Consider the following 17,573-nt stretch of genomic DNA (forward strand, 5'->3'; position numbering starts at 1 on the left):
TGTGAGCTGATCAAAGAGAAGCTTGAGTCATCCCCTTCCCAAGGGTACTTGCATAATTTTATTAGGAAACACTTAATGATGAAAAAAAAGAAAAAAAAGTTCAGGACTGAAGAAAGGGAGTTTGTAAAGCAGAATTCCAGGCAGCTGAGTGAGAAGTTTGGGGGCTGGGATACTCGGGGGGCCTCCCTTACATTCTATCTGCTTTGCCCATATTTGAAGGGAGTCCTCAAGCCATGAAGGGGTTAAGAGCCAGCCAGTGGGAAGAACTAGGAGGGGAGGCAGAGGGGAAGGACAAAGGAATCCAGGGCCTCTGAAGGCAGGCTAGCTGGCTGGAACTGGCCCATCCCTCCCATGACTTGCTAAATATAACTGTTAAGTCATCTGCAACCCCACGGGGTCATTCTAACAGAGGAGCTGGGCAGGGGAATCAGCGGTGGTTTGCAGTTCCAGGTCAGAGGTGTCTTGGAGAAAGCACCACTGGTACATTCTCTCCCCGCGATTTGTTCCTCTGAGCTCAGTGTTAACCTTTGTGTGTGGTGCGAACCCTGAGCACTGCATGCCCATCTATGCCCCTCCCCATGACAAAGCCAGGCTGTCCCTGGCCAACTCCGATGGCGTCCCTGCATTGCACTCAGTTCTCTATCTGAGGAACATTCCCCACTGAAGCAGGACAGACCCATGCAGAGCGCTGATGGACAGGGGTCTCTGCTGACAGCGCACAGGACCAGCCCCAAGCTCAGGGGTGCCTGCTGGACTCTCTGCCTGGAGTGGGATTCCGAGGGAAGAGGTCATTCTGGAGAACTGGGGCTGCTGTCCCCACCTTGTTTGTTTCTGGATGCAACCACAGGTCTGTGTCACCGTGTCCTCTCGCTGACATGTGTTGGCTCAGAGCAATGTTCAGTGAAGGAGCTGAGCACAGATTTTGTCAACTAGAAACTCATGTTCTCTGTTAAAAAAAAAAAAAAAGAGAGAGAGAGAGAAAGGAAGTCTATTGGGGAAAGGGCAAAGAGACAGAGAGAGATGAATTCAGAGGAACCTGTCATATTTCACAGTAAGAAGAAATTCTTGGCAGGGCGCCGTGGTTCACGCCTGTGATCCTAGCACTTTGGGAGGCCAAGGCGGGCAGATCACCTGAAGTCAGGAGTTCAAGACCAGCCTGGTCAACATGGCAAAACCCCATCTCTACTAAAAATACGAAAAATTAGCCAGGCGTGTAATCCCAGCTACTTGGGAGGCTGAGGCAGGAGAATCACTTGAACCCGGGGGGTGGAGGTTGCAGTGAGCCGCGATTGTGCCACTGCACTCCAGCCTGGGCAACAGAGCGAGACTGTCTCAAAAAAAAAAAAAAAAGAAATTCTTGATTTTTGGAAATGGCTTTTTCTTTAAGATAGAAGTTTTTGTATTCTCAAATGAGATCTTAATAAAATAGTATTCCTCTTTTATGCAGACACATGGCTTCTGTTTATAAAAGAAAGCAGACATTGTCTCTGGCCGTGCATGTTAGGGGGAGGACTGTTCACACACGCACACACACTCATGAGTGCAGCACTAGGCACTTTGCAAACATGTGCCTATTCAGGGCAGACCTGGGCTAGGACATTAATTTGCTTCCCTAAAGTGTTTCCCTGTTTTGTCTGAGGCCTCCAATCACTGGTCACTAGTAAAGGTGTTCTAAAGGGTCGGTCCCACTCTTTTGCCATATTAGTGGCCTTACCGGACAGGGGTCTATGAAATGTCTCCAAGTAGTGGCAGCCAGCCCAGAGGTTTCTTTTTGACTCTCACCTCCTCTTAGTAACTCCCCAGAAGCAGCAGGAGAAATGCACGTTTCTTCTCACCTTTGTTGGAAGTCTGCTGTAGGCTTCCATAGCTCTCAACAGCAAGGTTTCTCAAACTCCAACGTACACCTTGTTTAAAACGCAGATTCTGATTCAGGAGGGCTGGCTGGGGCCTGGGAGTCAGCTTTTTCTGTCTGTTTGTTTTGTTTTGTTTTGTTGTTGAGATGGCGTCTCACTCTGTTGCCCAGGCTGGAGGGCAATGACGCAATCTCAGCTCACTGCAACCTCTGCCTCCTGGGTTCAAGCCATTCTCCTGCCTCAGCCTCCCGAGTAGCCGGGACCAGCTCCTGGTCTGGGAGTCAGCATTTCTAATCAGCTCCCAGAGGATGCCAGGGCTTGGTGCAAACAACACTTTGAAAAGCAGGCCAGGCGTGGTGGCTCATGCCTGTAATCCCAGCACTTTGGGAGGCCGAGGTGGGTGGATCACCTGAGGTCAGGAGTTCCATACCAGCCTGGTCAACATGGTGAAACCCTGTCTCTACTAAAAATACAAAAAAAAAAAAAAAAAAAAAAAAAAAATTAGCTGGGCATTGTGGCATGCCTGTAATCCCAGCTACTTGGGAGGCTGAGGCAGGAGAATCGCTTGAACCTGGGAGGTGGAGGTAGCAGTGAGCCGCGATTGTGCAACTACACTCCAGCCTGGGTTACAAAGCAAGACCTTGTCTCAAAAAACAACAACAACAACAACAAAAAAACAAGAAAAAAAGAAAAGGGAAGAAAAGCAAGGCCCGGAGGACCTCGTTATAGAAGCGCTGCATGTCCAGAGCACACCTGCGGACTTTGTCCAGCTTTGTGAAGCTCCCCTTCCTCCCCATGGACTCAAGCTCTCCTGGCTGCTCTGGTACTCCTGGTCTATGTTTTTTGGTTTTTTTCTTTTTTGGTGAGATGGAGTCTTGCTCTTCCCCCAGGCTGGAGTGCAGTGGCATGATCTCGGCTCACTGCAACCTCCTCCCGCTTGGTTCAAGCGATTCTCATGTCTCAGCCTCCCAAGTAGCTGGGACTACATGTGTGCGCCACCATGCCTGGCAAATTTTTTGTATTTTTAGTAAAGGTGGGGTTTCACCATGTTGCCGAGGCTGGTCTAGAACTCCTGAGCTCAGGCAATCCACCTACCTCGGTCTCCCAAAGTGCTGGGATTACAGGCATGAGCCCCCACGCCTGGCCCTCCTGGTCTCTGTTCTGTTCTTGGGCAGACCCAAGGACTGAGTGACCCCACACATACTGCCTTCCTCCTGCTTCCCATGGAAACTTATTGATCTGTAATAGTAATATTGCCCACCTGCTAAATTCTGCGCCGGCCACTGTGCTGACGTGAATCATCACAGATGGGGTGTGTGGCCGCCATAATGCAATCCAAGGAAGGACACCGAGTTTCCAGGAAGTGAGCTGATGACTCTAATTATGGCACCCTGCTTGTGCCTCATTAGGAGCACAGGTGGCAAATGCCCAGAGATCTGAAGAGTGGGCACCTTTGTGGACTCTGGGCGCAGTTCTGGAACCTGTACCTAGTTCTGTTCTATGTAAGACTCCAGCCTCACCAAACAGGATTCCTTGCATCCGGGCACTGGAGCTGGGGTGCCAGGGCCCCCAAAGTGCTGCCACGTGAGGTTGCGAATGAGCTTAGCAGGGTTACCATACACCCTGAAGGCAAGGGAAAAACAAAAGAGGTGACAATCTTCAGATGTTGAGGCTTTGGGAAAGACATGCCCCAGTGGAAAACGGGCTTATCTCAGAACACCACCCTCAGATAACCTTTGCCTCCACTTTCAACTCACAGTAGGTCCTGGCATCCCTTTGTCTTTTTCCCTGTTCCAGAAGATGGAGTAAGAGAGTTAGGGAAGGGATTTATTTACTCTGGAGTCTTTAATACTCAACCGTCCACTGCAGTGATGGAAAAAGGGGACATAGGCCCTCTACACCCAAACACCAAAGGTCAAAAAGTCAGGTGAGTCTTCGTGACCTCACATGAGCACACACAGGTATGTGCACATATATGCATAAGCACACACACACGCGCGCACACACACACACACACACGATTTGCCAAAGGATGCAAGATGGGAGGGGAGATACTATACTTGGAAACAAGGTTTTATTATTATTATTATTATTATTATTATTACTATTATTTTGGAGACAGAGTCTTGCTCTGTCACGCAGGCTGGAGTGCAGTGGCACCAACTCGGCTCACTGCAATCTCTGCCTCCTGAGTTCAAGCAATTCTCCTGCCTCAGCCTCCCGAGCAGCTGGGACTACAGGTGTGCGCCACCATGCCCAGCTCATTTTTTGTATTTTAGTAGAGATGGGGTTTCACCATGTTGCCCAGGCTGGTCTTGAACTCCTGAGCTCAGGCAATCTGCCTGTGTTGGCCTCCTAAAGTGTTCATGAACCATCGCGCCTGGACTGTTTTATTATTTTTTTAATTAAAAAACAATTTTTGAGACAGGATCCTGCTGTCACCCAGGCTGCAGTGCAGTGACACTATCAGCTCACTGTGGTCTTGAATTCCTGGGCTCAAGTGATCCTCTTGCCTCAGCCTCCCAAATAACTGAGACTACAGGCAAGCACCAGCACACCTGGCTAATTTGGTATTTTTTTTGTAGAGACAGGGTTTTGCCATGTTGCCCGGGCTGGTCTCAAACTCCTAAGCAATCCTCCCAAAGTATTAGGATTACAGGCATGAGTCAACTCAGCTGCCCAGAAACAATCTGTTAAAGAGAATTTGGGGAGAAGCTATCATCATATATCTGTGTCCTCATCACTTGTGTGAGTCCTGACCCACCGCTCACTTCATTAGACTTACCGTGGAAAATGATCAATTGCACTCATTTTTGTCTGTATTCTTGCTTCTCTCAGCTCAGTCTGAGCTCTCCTTGGGGTATCCTGGGAAGTAAACCATCCCTGTTCCTTTCTGTAACACTTCATTTTAATCAAAATCTACTTTATCTGCTGGACAATAGCTCCCTCCTCCCCTGGCATGACATTCCTCTCACTCTCCACCTTCCTAGGGGCCTCTCCTTGTTCTGAGTCCTCGTCCCTTTTTCCGACTATTTATTTCATCAACTCTCAGCAGCCTCCATGGATGTCCACACCATTCTGTTCACTCTCCTTTCCCAATCCTTCCTGCTCAACATGCTCTAGGATCTTCTTCAGAGGTCTTGGTCTTTCCCCTCTCCATTCTAGAAACATCCATACATTTCGTTTCCTTGCAGTTCTTCAGCCTCCACAGGTCTAGAGACCTTTATCTCCACTCATTCCACATCATCAAGACACAAACAGATGACCAGGCAGAGCTGCTCCAGCCCCACGCTCTAAATTCCTGAAATTCTCCTCTGCCCTGCACCATCTCACACTGTCTTCCTCTTGCTTAACCAGAGATCTCATCACTCCCCTCTCACTATTTCCTCTATGTCTCCAGTCTTTATTTGTGCGCTCACCCAGCCTAGAGACTTCCGCCTCTGAGCCATCCCACCCTTCCCTGGTGAGTCCCAACCTCCACCCCAGCTTCCCTCATTTCTGTAAGGCTCTCCCTCCTGCCTCCCTGCTTCATCTTTCACACTTTCTCCTTCCCAAACCTTATGTGGACCCCACTCTGGGTAACCTGCCCCTTCCACTTTGTCTCCTCTGCTGGGAGCTCACCGACAGAGGGTCCTTCCTGGTCGCTGGGTTTACTTCCAGTTCTTATTTAATTATTTCATTTTATTTTTGAAACAGAGTCTTGCTCTGTCACCCAGGCTGGAGTGCAGTGGTGCGATCTTGGCTTACTGCAAACTCTGCCTCTGGGGTTCAAGCAATTCTCCTGCCTCAACTTGAGTAACTGGGACAACAGGTGCCCGCCACTGCACCCCGCTAATTTTGTGTTTTTAGTAGAGACGGGGTTTCACCATGTTGGCCAGGCTGGTCTCGAGCTACTGACCTCAAGTGATCTGCCCGCCTTGGCCTCGCAAAGTGCTGGGATTACAGGCATGAGCCACTGTGCCTGTACTATTTTAACTTCCATGAAGGTTTCAATAACTCATAGTAGTGCTTAGGCATCTCTGGCTCCTTCACATTGCTCTGAGTTCCCAGCCCATTTCTGCCCTCTTCTCCTCAGATACCCGTCTTTACTGAAAATATTGTGATTATCTGAAGTAAGGGTTTGCCTCATTTTCTATCTCCCTGCCAGCCTTCTCTTGGTTAGAATATTTATTTTCAGCCTGGAACACCGTCATAACCTCCTGACCACATGACCTCTTTCTCTCCTCGCTCCAGTGCACTGTTGGATTTATTATCTCAAAGACCACATTCCTCCCTTGCTTAAAAATCTTCAGGTAGGCCAGACATGATGGCTCACACCTCTAGTCCCAGTGCTCTGGGAGGCCAAGGGGAAGATCACGCAAGGCCAGGAGTTCAACACCAGATGGACAACATAGTGAGACCCCATCTCTGCCCCTCCCCAAAATAATTTTTTTTTTTTTTTAATTAGCTGGGCATGGTGGTGCATCCCTGTAGTCCCAGCTGCTTGGGAGGCTGAGGCAAGAGGATCACTTGTGCCCAGGGGTTTAAGGCTGCAGTGAGCTATGATTGCACCACTGCACTCCAGCCTGGGCAGCAGAGCGAGATTCTGTCAAGGAAGGAAGGAAAGGAAGGAAGGAAATCTTCAGATGTCTCCTGGCCACCAAACAAAATCTAAATGCCTTGACCTGCCAGCATGTCTGTTTTCCCCACATACCCCATTTTGTCTGCCACTAAATCTTTGCTTGTATTATTTTCTCTAGCTCCAGGGACTTCTCTCCCAATTGCCACATGATCAAATCTTATCTTACCTCAGAGGCAAGCGCAAAACCCATGTTGGACAAGAAGTTGTCCCTAAACCCTCTTGCTAGAAGGGACTGCTCCCACTTTCGCTTTCTTACAGGTCTTGAATGCTCTTGCAGCATTTATAACCTTGCACCTTATCCTCCAGTTAACGCACAGGACAGTAAGTTCCTTAAGAGCAGGGCCCATTCTATACATCTGTACAGACCCCATAGCAGCAGCACAGTATATGAGCCACAATGCTAGTCTATTCAGGATGTTTCTATTTTTATTTTTAATTAATTCATTAACTTTTTTTTTTCTTTTCTGAAACAGGGTCTTACTCTGTTACACAGGCTGGAATGCAACGGCACAATCATAGCTCACTGCCACCTTGACCTCCTGGGCCCAAGAGATCCTCCCACCTTAGCCTCCCAAGTACTGGGGACTACAGGCACATGCCACCACACCTGGCCATTTTTTTTTTTCTGTAAAGTTGAGGGCTCCCTATGTTATGCAGGCTGGTCTTGAACTCCTGGCCTCAAGTGATCTTTTCACCTTGGCTTCCCAGAGAGCTGGGATTATAGGCGTCAGCTACCATGGCCAGCCCAGGGTGCTTTTCTAACAAAGGCAAAAAATAAAAAAGAGTACATTAGATAAACACACACAGTTGCTCACACACAGCAGTAGGAAGTACAGGGACTGCTGGGCCTCAGAGAAGCCTGGAGCCAGAGGCTGAAATTCAACAGGACGCATGTTCCTGCTCTATCACTATTTCTTTCTGCGTATGGAGTCATTCTGCTGCAGCCAGGATCCCCCCATGTAGCTTGAGGACCCCAAGGTCACATATACCAGGTTTCCAGCCCCAAAGAATATGGACTGTGTTCTCTTAGTTCCTCTTTTAAAATCTTAGAGAAAAAAAAATAAATACAATAAAAATCTTAGAGAAGTGCTCTAATGGGTCCGGTGTGGGTCAGATGTCTGCCTCTAGACCCATCAGCTATGGCCAGGGGATTGGGTGACTCAGTCTATGCACAGCCCACTCCTGAGTTCTGGGGTCACTTTTAGAAAGGGGGAATCTTCTGCTGGGCACGGTGGCTCACACCTGTAATCCCACCGTATTGGGAAGCCGAGACAGGTGGATCACTTGAGGTCAGGAGTTCAAGACCAGCCTGGCCGACATCGTGAAACCCCGTCTCTACTAAACATACAAAAAAATTATCTGGGCATGGTGGTGGGAACCCATAGCATCAGCTACTCAGAAGGTTGGGGCAGAAGAATCGCTTGAACCTGGGAGGCAGAGGTTGCACTGAGCTGAGATCGTCCCATTACACTCCAGCCTGGGCTACAGAGCAAGACTCTGTATCAGAAAGAAAAAAAAAAGAAAAAAGGGAATCTTCATGAGCACCCCAGGAATTCTAACACACTTGTACCCAATAAATGTAAAATAAATATGTGTCATTAATGTTTGCATTATCATTAATTATGTAGTTGTGCTATAAGAAGTCAGTTACTAGTGGGCACCTGTAGTCTCAGCTACTCGGGTGGCTGAGGCAGGAGAATGGTGTGAACCCGGGAGGTGGAGCTGGCAGTGAGCTGAGATCGTGCCACTGCACTCCAGCCTGGGCGACAGAGCAAGACTCTGTCTCAAAAAAAAAAAAAAAAAAAAAAAAAAAAAGGGTCAGTTACTGCTTGGGGTGCCTCCGTCATTTTAACCATATCTCTTATTCTTGCCCATTCATAACACAGGACTTCTGATAGTTCTAGTTGATCAACTTAATTCCAGTTGGTATATATGTTTGAAAGGAATAAACTTGCTTCTTTCTTAAAGAACTCTTAACATGAAACTTTAGCTGGAGATCTAACCTCCAGCTAACATGGGTTGGTAAAGTTTCCATGTAGGTATATCAGACTAAAAATGGCATCAAGCCCCCTGTTGCCTTTTTAAATTGCAACTTTTTATTGTTGCACAAATTCCTTCTATTTTTACTGATTTCTTCTTGTCCAAGTCTATGGGCATCTTATACCTCGAACCCCAGCATTTGTGGGTTTGATTTGCTATATGGGAGGGTATCTCTGTTTCTTTTGCCCACATTATTATTTGTTATGAAAAATTATGAGCATGTTCCCTAAGACTAGGTTTTCTAGCTTGGTTCCTTACGGCCAGGGCTGTGTGACTCTCAGATTGGAAAGTGTGTCGAGGAATGAGTTAGTTTTGTCATTTTTAGCTTTTTTACACTTTGAGCTCTTTGAAAGCCAAGGCACACATTTTGACCCCTTTTATCAATGCCCTCTCCATGGAAAGTAAATAAATGAATTACCCAGAACTTCTGGCCGTTGGGTCCTTGAGGGTTGGAGGGATGGCGAGAAAAATCTTTTGTATCAGCCAAACACTTACAAGCAAGGGAAGAAAGGAAGGAAGCACTTTACACAAAAGCCAAGCATCTATTAATATATGAAAATGAAATTAATTTAGCCAGATGACACATAGTCCAAATATCTAGACAATGAATTGAATTTGTTTCCCCATAGATTTGGGGTTGCCAGATTTAGTAGATAAAAATAATAATGCCCAGTTAAATTCGAATCTGAAATAAACCATTTTATAACAGATAGATAGACAGACAGACAGACAGACAGACATTAGTATAACTACGTCCCATAGTTTAGTTTAGCAATACTTGGAACATACTGTGATGGTTAATTTTATATGTCAGTTTAACTGTCCAAAGGGTACCAGATATTTGGTTAAACATTATCCTTTGTGTTCCCGTGAGGGTGTTTCTGCATGAGATTAACATTTGAGTCAGTAGACTGAGCAAAGCAGATCGCCCTCCTCAGTGTAGGTGGGCCACATCCAATCCATTGAAGACCTGAATAGAATAAAAGTCTTGAGCAAGGGACAATTCACACCTCCTCTCTGCCTGGCAGTCTTTGAGCTGGGACATTGATCTTCTCCTGCCTTGAAACTTGAACTGGAACTTACACCATTAGCTCTCCTGATTCTCAAGCCTTTGAACTGTGGGTCTTGGGACTTCTCAGCCTCCATATCATGTGAGCCAGTTAATTAAAATAGGTAGGTAGGTAGGTAGATAGACAGATAGATATATAGTAGATCTATTGGTTCTGTTTCTCTGTATAACCTTGATGAATACAATATTTATACTAAAAAAATAAATTTGTAATTGAAAATTGTAGTTTATATGAAATTCAAATTTAATCTAGTATCCTGTCTTTTATCTGGCAACTCTGCAAAGATCAGATATTTTGGCCTTGTATAGACACAGTCTGAATTTTACTTTCAAGCTAATAATGACTTTGTTAAAGCTATATATCCATAGAAACTAAGTTCTTCCCATGGTTTATCCACTGTCTTTGAAATTGAAATTTAGACTGTTCTTCTTCATTCCAAGCTTTTCTTTGATACAGCGCACAGCCTCAGCATGGGGCGCTAAAGCGTGGTTTAATAATGGATAAGTTGAGTTAATGCTCTATTCTGTTAGTGTGCCCTTTATTAATTTGCCTCTAACTTTGAGTGCATCATAGTGTTTAGTCCAGAGTCACAACCTTTCACCCTCTTTTATGCTCCTAAATAATGGTGATGCAGTCTTCTATTCAAGGACCATTTGTCAAGCATATATTTCTAGACTGTATGGGGCATACAAAGATTTATAAACTTCATTCAATGACTGTATTTGAGCCTATGGTGCCAGGCATTATTCAAGGTGTTAGAAGTGTGAAAGAGTTTCCACCCTTGAGGAACAAGGGAGTTGAGGAGGACACATCAGAGAGGGTGGTGGAAGAAACCAAGATCCTTGACCCCAAAGGACATGCTATTCTGCTAACTGCCTGGGTTTAATTTTCCGGAATGGAATATACAAGCTAAATTTTTTTTCACTTTTATTTTAGGTTCAGGAGTACATGTACAGGTTTGTTATATAGGTAAATTGCATATCACAGGGGTTTGGTGTACAGATTATTTCATCACCCAGGTGATAAGCATAGTACCTGAAAAGTTTTTTGATCCTCACCCTCTTCCCACCCTCCGCCCTCAACTAGGCCCTGGTGTCTGTTGTTCCCTTCTTTGTGTCCATGTATACTCAATATTTAGCTCCCACTTATAAGTGAGAACATGTGGTATTTGGCTTTCTGTTCCCGATTTAGTTTACTAAAGGTAATGTCCTCCAGTTCCATCTGTGTCCCTGCAAAGGACATTACCTCATCTTTTTTATGGTGGCATAGTATTCCATGGTGTATATGTGCCACATTTTCTTTATTCAGTCTACTGTTAAGGGGCATTAAGGTTGATTCTATGTCTTTGCTATTGTGAATTGTGCTACAGTGAACATGCATGTGCATGTGTCTTTATGGCAGAGTGATGTATATTCCTTTGGGCATATGCCCATTGATGGAATTGCTGGGTTGAATGATAATTCTAAGTTATCTGAGAAATTACCAAACTGCTTTCCACAGTGGCTGAACTAATTTACCTTCCTATCAGCAGTATGTAAGCATTCCCTTTTCTTCACAACCTCACTAGCATCTGTTATTTTTTGACTTTTAATTAATAGCCACTCTGACTGATGTAAGACGGTATATCATTATGGTTTTGATTTGCATTTCTCTAATGATCAGTGATGTTCAACTGTTTTTCCATATGTATGTTGGCCACATATATGTCTTGTTTTTAAAAGTGTCTATCTGGGCCAGGCACGGTGGCTCACACCTGTAATCCCAGCACTTTGGGAGGCCGAGGTGGGCGGATCACGAGGTTAGGAAATCGAGACCATCCTGACTAACACAGTGAAACCTCATCTCTACTAAAAATACAAAAACTCAGCTGGGCATGGTGGCGGGTGCCTGTAGTACCAGCTACTGGGGAGGTTGAGGCAGGAGAATGGTGTGAACTCGGGAGGCAGAACTTGCAGTGAGCTGAGATTGCGCCACCGCACTCCAGCCTGGGCGACCGAGCGATACTCCGTCTCAAAAAAATAAAAAATAAAAATAGTGTCTATCTGTCCATGTCCTTTGCATACTTTTTAATGAGGGTTGTTTGATTTTTGCTTGCTAATTTGTTTAAGTTCCTTATAGATTCTGGATATTAGATCTTTGTTGGAGTTATAGTTTGCAAATACTTTCTCCCATGCTGTAGGTTGTCTGTTTATTCTGTTGATAGTTTCTTTTGCTGTGTAGAAGTCCTTTAGTTTGATTAGGTCCTATTTGTCCATTTCTGTTTTTGTTGCAATTGCTTTTGGCATCTTCCTCATGAAATCTTTGCCAGTTCCTATGTCTAGAATGATATTTCCTGGTTTTCTTCTAGGGTTTTTATAGTTTTAGGTTTTACATTTAAGTCTTTAATCCATCTTGAATTGATTTTTGTGTATAGTGTAAAGAAAGGGTCCAGTTTCAATCTTCTTCATATGGCTAGTCAGTTTTCCCAGCACCATTTATTGAATAGGGAGTCCTTTTCCCATTGCTTATTTTTTTTTGTTTGTTTTGTTTTTGGTTTTTTCTTTTTTCATAGTTTTTGGGGAATTGGTGGTATTTGGTTACATGAGTAAGTTCTTCAGTGGTGATATGTGCAATTTTGGTGCATCCATCACCCAAGCAGTACACATTGAACCCAATTTGTAGCCTTTTATCCCTCACCCGCTTCCCACTTTTTCCCCCAAGTCCCCAAAGTCCATTATATCATTCTTATGCGTTTGCATCCTCATAGCTTAGCTCCCACTTATGAGTGAGAACATGCAATATTTGGTTTTCCATTCCTGAGTTACTTTACTTAGAATAATAACCTCCAGTCCCATCCTTTATTGCTTGTTTTTGTCAACCTTGTCAAAGATCAGATGGCTGTAGGTGTATGGCTTTGTTCCTGGGCTCTCTATTTCTGTTCCATTGGTCTATATGTCTGTTTTTATAGCAGTACCATGCTGTTTTGGTTACTGTAGACTTGTAATACAGTTCAAAGTCAGGTAATGTGATGCCTCCAGCTTTGTTCTTTTTGTATAGGATTGCTTTAGCTATTTGGGCCCCTATTTGGTTTCATATGGGTTTTTTGTTTTTTGTTTTTTTTAAGACAGAGTCTCTCTCTATTGTCCAGGCTGGAGCGCAGTGGCACAATCTTGGCTCACTACAACCTCTGCTTCCTGGGTTCAAATAATTCTCGTGCCTCAGCCACCCAAGTAGCTGAAATTGCAGGTGTGCGCCATCATGCCTGGCTAATTTTTTGTATTTTAGTAAAGATGGAGTTTCGCCATGTTGGCCAGGCTGGTCTCGAACTCCTGACCTCAGGCAATCCACCGGCCTCGGCCTCCCAAAGTGCTAGGATTATAGATGTGAGCCACTGCACCCAGCCTCCATATGGATTTTAAAATAGTTTTTTCTAATGCTCTGAAGAATGCCATTGGTAGCTTGGTAAGAATGGCATTGAATCTATAAATTGCTTTGGGTATTATGGCCATTTAAGTGATTCTTCCTATCTATGAGCATGGGATGGTTTTTCATTTTCTGTCATCTCTGATCTCATTCAGCAGTTTTGTAATTCTTATTGTTGAGATCTTTCACTTCCCTCATTAGCTGTATTCCTAGGCATTTTATTCTTTTTGTGGCTATTGTAAATGGGATTGAGTTCTTGATTTGGTTCTCAGCTTGGACATTGTTGGTGTATAGAAATGCTACTGAGTTTTGTACATTGATTTTGTATCCTGAAACTGCCGAAGTTGTTTATCAGATCTAGGAGGTTTTGGGCAGAGTCTGTGGGGTTTTCTAGGTATGGAGTCATATTGTCTGCAAACAGGGATAGTTTAATTATCACTCTTCCTATTTGAATGCCTTTTACTTCCTTCTCTTGCCTGATTGCTCTGGCTAGTACTTCCAGTACTACGTTGAACAGGAGTGGTGAGAGTGGGTGTTCTTGTTGTGTTCTGGTTCTCAGGGGAATGCTTCCAGTTTTTGCCCATTCAGTATGATGTTGGCTGTGGGTTTGTCATACCTCTTATTATTTTTAGGTATGTTCTTGTAATGCCTAATTTGTTGAAGGTTTTCAACGTGAAGGGATGTTGAATTTTATCAAAAGTCTTTTCTGTATCTATTGAGATGTTCACATGGTTTTGTTTTAGTTCTATTTATGTGATGAATCACATTTATTGATCAAGCTAAATTTCTTAAGATGACAATGAGAAAATGTTAAGTTGGATAAAAGAGGAAAGAAGAGGCAACTAGCAGAAGTGAGCTTTTTGGTGGGCAGAGAAAAGATGACTGACAAGGTAATAGATTAAGTTTCTGCTTGGTGGTAAGCATGGGATGTAACCTCTTTTTCGCAGATTCCATAGGCTCCTCAATAAAACATTAATTTTCTCTTAAATGTGTTATGAGATTGAACATGTTTTGGATGATATGACAAAGTGATGAGTATGGTCTCAAAGTGGGTGTAAAGTAAAAGCCAAGGCTTTCAGTGGGAGGCCTACCCTATCTGGGTTACATCAAGGGGAGCCTCATCTCCCCGAAGAGAGACAAGAAATCTAGCTGCATTTCAGATTAAGTTGCTAAGAAGACAATCTCATCATCTGTGCCAAATATCTGGATTTTTGTGTAAGGAGGAAAATAGCCTGGCATGAGCCACAGTGGTCCTTGGCATCATTAAGTTTCTTTTGTTGCAAGCAAACCAAGGCTGGTTAGGCAAGAAAAAAGAGGATGTAGGGAGAAGAGATTGCTGGTAGAACATCTTGAAATTACATGGAGTAATTCACAGACTCAAAGGAAATGCTGGACAGCAAGGCCTTGGGAAGGAAAGGGTGACAGGGAACACGGCTCCTCTAGGGGCCTTGGGGGCTTGTAGACATTTTTCTGGGCTGCTGCCATCGTGTGTTTCAGCCCTACTTAGTTAACATCTTTGTTCATGCTTTCAAGTTTGTGTGAGAGTACAGCTTGAGTCAGAGGTTTCTACCCCTTGAGAACAGTTAATGCAGAAGTGGCCCATGGAGGGATTGATTGATTGGGCAGTCTCTTGCTTTCATGTCTCCCACCTATCTCATGGCTAAAGGGAAATAGTGTAATCTTGGATGCTTATTCTGCTTCTCTTAGTCTGTTAAGTGTTGCTATAAAGGAATACATGAGGCTGAGTAATTTCTAAAGAAAAGAAGTTTATTTAGCTCACGGTTCTGTTGTTCAGCAGGTTCAAGACTGAGCATCTGGTGAGGGCCTCGGGGTGCTTCCACTCATGGTAGAAGGGGAAGGAGAGTTGGTGTGTGCAGAGATCACACAGCAAGAAAGGCAGAAAGAGGAATCAGGCGTGGGACCAGGTTCTTTTTAACAAGCAGCTCTTATAGGAACTAATAGAATTCACTCACCCCTCCCCACACACATCCAGGTAAGGCATTAATCTATTCATACGAGGGATCAACCCCCCATGACCCAAACGCCTTCCATTAGGCCCCACTTCTAACATTGGGGGTCAGATTTCAACATGAGATTTGGAGGGGTCAAATATCTAAACTACGGCACTGTTGTATCTTTCTCTTTGATTAACTGAAAGATTTTCCTCATTCCATTCCATTGGGCTGAAGCAATATTTGAAGACATATTAACTAGACATTTTCGGAACTGATCAGGTACTGACCTAGACATCCAGGAAGTCCACTGAATCCCAAGCAGAGTAAGTAAAACGTTCTTAGATACATCATAGTGAAATTGCATAAAACTAAAGAGAAAAATTATAAAAAGCAGCCAGGAAAAAAAGAGAGAGAGAGAAAGAGAAAGAGACAAGAAAAGATTGCCCTCTACCTTTCCCCACAACCATTAACCTGGAAGTTATGCACTCTGTCTCTGTTCTTTTGTTGGTTACCCTGGGAATTTCAATTTGCATATTTACTATGCCAAAGTTTCAGTTAATCAATATCTGTGCTTTTTCCCAACCAATACAAAAACCTTGGACTACTTAAATTCTATTCCCCCTTATCTACTTATTTATTACTTTATTTTAATTTAATTTTTAACACACAACTAAAAATTCCTAATTATGATCTTAAATTGTCAGTTTATTTGCATTTACCACTTTCTTTGCTCTTCACTCCTTTTTGTATCTCAAACATTTTATATGGGATTACTTTCTTTCTACCTCAAGTATATCCTTCATCATTTCCTTTAGGAGGGTTTTTTAGTAATGAACTAACAATTTTTATTTATCTGGAACATTTATTTTGACCTTATTCTTGAGAGAGATTTTTACTCAGTATTCAATTTTAGGCTGGTAAATTATTTTTTCAGTATATCACAGATATCATATAACTGCTTTGCTAGCTTCCACTGTTGCTATTGAAAATCTGCTTTCAGAAAGGACTAATATCCAGAATCTACAAAGAACTCAAACAAATTAGCAAGAAAAAACAAACAGCCCTATCAAAAAATGGGCTAAGGACATGAATAGACAATTCTCAAAGGAAGATATACAAATGGCCAACAAACATATGAAAAAATGCTCAACATCACTAATGATCAGGGAAATGCCAATCAAAACCACAATGCAATACTACCTTACTCCTGCAAGAATGCCCATAATAAAAAAATTTTTAAAAAATAGATGTTAGTCGGGATGCAGTGAAAAGGGAACACTTTTTGCTGATAGGAATGTAAACTAGTACAACCACTATGGAAAACAGTGCGGAGATTCCTTAAAGAACTGAAAGTAGAACTACCATTTGATCCAGCAATCCCACTACTGGGTATCTACCCAGAGGAAAAGAAGTCATTACATGAAAAATGAAAAATATACTTGCACATGCATGTTTATAGCAGCACAATTTGCAATTGCAAAGATATGGAACCAGCCTAAATGCCCATCAATCAATGAGTGGATAAAGAAATTGTGAGATATATATATATATAGGAATACTATTCAGCCATAAAAAGGAATGAAATATAAAGAAATGGTGAGAGAGAGATATATATAATGGAATACTATTCAGCCATAAAAAGGAATGAAATAATGGCATTTGCAGCAGCCTGGATGGAATTGGAGACTGTTATTCTAAGTGAAGTAACGGAGAAATGGAAAACCATTGTATGCTCTTACTCATAAGTGGGAGCTAAGCTATGAGGATGCAAAGGCATAAGAATGATACATTGGACTTTGGGGACTTAGGAGAAAGGGAGGGAGAGGGGTGAGGGATATAAGGTTATAAATTGGGTGCAGTGTATATTGCTCAGGTGATGGGTGCACCAAAATCTCACAAATCACCAGTAAAAAACTTACTCATGTAACCAAACACCACCCGTTCCTCCAATACCTATGGAAAAAAATAAAAATAAAAATAAAATAAAAAATAAAGAAAATCTGCTGTCAGTCTAGCTACAGCTCCGTTGAAACCAATCTTCTCTCTCTTTTTCCTGGCTACTTTTATGATTTTTCTCTTTGGTTTTATGCAATTTCACAATGATGTGTGATACAGTTTGGATCTGTGTCCCCACCAAATCTCATGTCAAATTGTAATTGCAGTCTCCAGTGTTGGAAGTGGGGCCTGGTGGGAGGTGATTGGATCATGGAGGTGGATTTCTTTTTTTTTTTTGTGAGACGGAGTCTCGCTCTATCGCCCAGGCTGGAGTGCAGTGACCAGATCTCAGCTCACTGCAAGCTCCGCCTCCCGGGTTCACGCCATTCTCCTGCCTCAGCCTCCGGAGTAGCTGGGACTACAGGCGCCGCCACCTCGCCCCAGCTAGTTTTTTGTATTTTTTAGTAGAGACGGGGTTTCACCGTGTTAGCCAGGATGGTCTCAATCTCCTGACCTCGTGATCCGCCCGTCTGGGCCTCCCAAAGTGCTGGGATTACAGGCTTGAGCCACCGTGCCTCGCCATGGAGGTGGATTTCTCATGAATGGTTAACATCATCCCCTTGGTGCTGTTCTCATGATTGTGAGTGAGTTCTTACAAGATCTGGTTGGTTAAAAATGTGCAGCACCTTCCCCTGTC

Source organism: Chlorocebus sabaeus, chromosome 8 (assembly GCF_047675955.1).
Source record: "Chlorocebus sabaeus isolate Y175 chromosome 8, mChlSab1.0.hap1, whole genome shotgun sequence".
In the NCBI taxonomy this organism is placed as follows: domain Eukaryota; kingdom Metazoa; phylum Chordata; class Mammalia; order Primates; family Cercopithecidae; genus Chlorocebus; species Chlorocebus sabaeus.